Source organism: Humulus lupulus, chromosome 7 (assembly GCF_963169125.1).
Source record: "Humulus lupulus chromosome 7, drHumLupu1.1, whole genome shotgun sequence".
Lineage (NCBI taxonomy): Eukaryota > Viridiplantae > Streptophyta > Magnoliopsida > Rosales > Cannabaceae > Humulus > Humulus lupulus.
This window is the reverse complement of record NC_084799.1, coordinates 88,253,513-88,256,225: the sequence shown is the minus strand read 5'-3', so window position 1 is coordinate 88,256,225 and position 2,713 is coordinate 88,253,513.

The following is a 2,713-nucleotide window of genomic DNA, read 5'->3' as shown; positions in this document are numbered from 1 at the left end:
AAAAATAATAAGAATGAAAGAGTGGGGGCAGAATGGAAAGGCCCTAGGTTCCACCGGTTGGTCCCTTGGAGGTCGCCGTCTCGCCCTGCTCAGCTGCGCCAGAGACTTCCCCGGCCTCGGAAGGTGCTTCTTTCTCGAGGCGAGCTTTAAACTTCTCCAGCAAAGGCTCCCAGACATCCACTGCCAAGAAGGAGAAGTCGGCGTCCTGATTATAGGCCCAGCAACGATAGAACATGTCCTCCATGGCGGTGCCTGAATTTTCCTGCTCGGCCTCCAGGGCGGCCTTGGCCTCGGCCTTTGCAGTATCTAGGTCGGCCCGCGCGGCGGCGAGGGTGGCTTTGGTGGTCTCGAGCTCTTGTAGCTTGGGACGGGCCTCTTTCAGCTCGGCTTGCGCAGCCGCCAGAGCGTCTGTAGCCGCCTGCAAGGAGGTCTGGTGGTTGGACACAACCACCTGGTGCTCACTCCTCATCTCCTCGAGCTGGGCCTTGGTCCTGGCTATGCTCTGATGAAGGGCAATGACGCTCTGCAAAAGCGGAGAGACACATGCCTTAGAAAAAAAAAGAGAAGGGAGAAAGAAAAAACAGGGCAAGGCATGAAAGTTAAAAACCATAAAAGGTTGAGGTTAGCTTACCGTTAGGGCCATGCCCAGTGAAGACTCCAGCATGCCCACCGGGCTCCTGGTTTCGATGGCCCTGAGCTCATTCTCGTTGAACTTGTATATGTGGCTGACGGCGTAGTTCGCCGACTCATACACCGTCCCCCGGAAGGCCTCTGGAATCTTCTCCAGGTCCTAGGGATCAACATGGATGCACACCTCGGAGGTTGAAATTTCCGAAGTCCCGGGCTCCGCCCCTGTGTTCCGGACGAGGGCCGGAGCTCACGGAGGGGGTGGGGGCATGTTGCTCCCCCCAGCAGCAGGAGGATCAGTTCCCACGACCTGAGCGACGGGGGGCTGCTCTTTCTCCTTTGCAGGAGACTTGGTCAGGGTCCCGGCGGTTTTCTTAAAGGTCTGGGGCTTCTTCATTTTGGGCCTAGAGGCCCCGGCTGAGGGATTCCCCCCGGCGAACGCAGCTCGAAGACTCCCTCCGGGCTGAGACATCTCTTCTGTCAAAACAAAAATATGGTTAGTACACAAGTTAGCAGCCATTCCAAAACAAAAACAAAGGGGGAAAAAGAGAAATTCAAGTATATATATATATATACTAAAAGGGATCCTACCCCCCGAGCTAGAAGAAGAACCTATGGTTACGACCATCGGCCCCGGAGCTCCTGCGGGAGGATCTAAGTCAATTATTTCCCGAGCTGGCGCAAGTTCTGGATCCGACTCTGGTTCCGGGCTAGATTCTTCTACATATTGCCTAAGTCCCGGAGCTACGGCACCCCTCCGGAGTGATGGCCATGACCGAAGATTGGTCCCATATTCCTAAAATAGGATCGACCTAAAGGCCAGGGTGTTGTCTACGACTACGGTACCCCTAGGTCGGCTATCTTGGTAATCCAGCACGAGCTGGTCGACACAGTGAAGCATGGTTGTATCTAGGTCGGGATCACTCTGGTGACGTTGGACGATCTGTTTGGGATTGAACCTAGCTAGCCGGGGGTCGGAAATGGCCCTATCTAAATTCCTAAACATGTAAGGGTTACCTTGGCCAGAAGGACCTGCGGCTGCTCCGAACCAGATCCTCTCCTCGTCTGTTCTCTGGGCGACCTCCAGTGCCCGCTTCCTGTTCCTCACGAGGGGAACCTTGTCCTCCTCATCTTCATCCCCCACGACCTCCTCCACGATGGTAGGTCTGGTATCGCGAGCTGGGGGAAGCGCCCGAGGCCTCCTTAGGTTCAGAGTCTGATTTGGGAAGATCAGCTTGCAGGCCACCATCGTCTCGTCTGTCACGAGCACGCGTTAATCCTTCTCACTGGGGGGCAAGCCCGCCAGTGTCTCGTACTGGGCCCCGAGGGTCACAGATTCCTCTGTCCTCACGAAGATAGCTGCAGGATTAACCTAAATCAGAAAGGGATACAGGAGGAGCTAAACAATACTTAACTTACGAGCTAAGGTTGAAAAGCACTTACGAGGACGATTGAAGTAGTGGAGCTCGCAGTTTCGGAACCCCGTCGACATAAAGAATTGATCTTTGAAGTCGTTGGGGTGGCTGGGCAGCTCGATGACCGCAGCCGTGTTGGGGAACCGGGTTAAGTAATAAAACCCGTCGCCTCGCCCCCGCTGCTCCGGGCTGGCCTTGAGGCAGAAAAAGTACAAAATATATGCAGGAGTGGGGACCTCCCACTCATGTTTCAAGAATAAATATCTTAACCCCGCCAACAGCCGATAAGAGTTGGGGGGAGCTGGAATGGGGCCAACTTCACGTAATTGAGGAAGTCAGCAAAATACTAATCCAACGGGAGGAAGGCCCCCGCCTTAAAATGCTCGTCGCTCCAGGCCGAGAATGCCTCGTAAAGCGGCGCGTAGCTCCGCTCGCCCTCTGCGAGAGGTCGGGCAATCACGGATGCTCTCCCCAGCCCGATGTTGTGGGAGAGGAATATTTTGTTGACCTTCGCCTGGTCGGTAATCTTTGAGACGATCCTCTCCGCCTCAAAGAACGCATCAGGGGCCACCTCGAGCTCCTGTTCCACCGCTGGCCCGAAGTTGGGGATCAGGGATTCGGCCATCACCTCCTTCCCTTTGTCTTTACGGGAGGACGAGCTTCCTACAGGC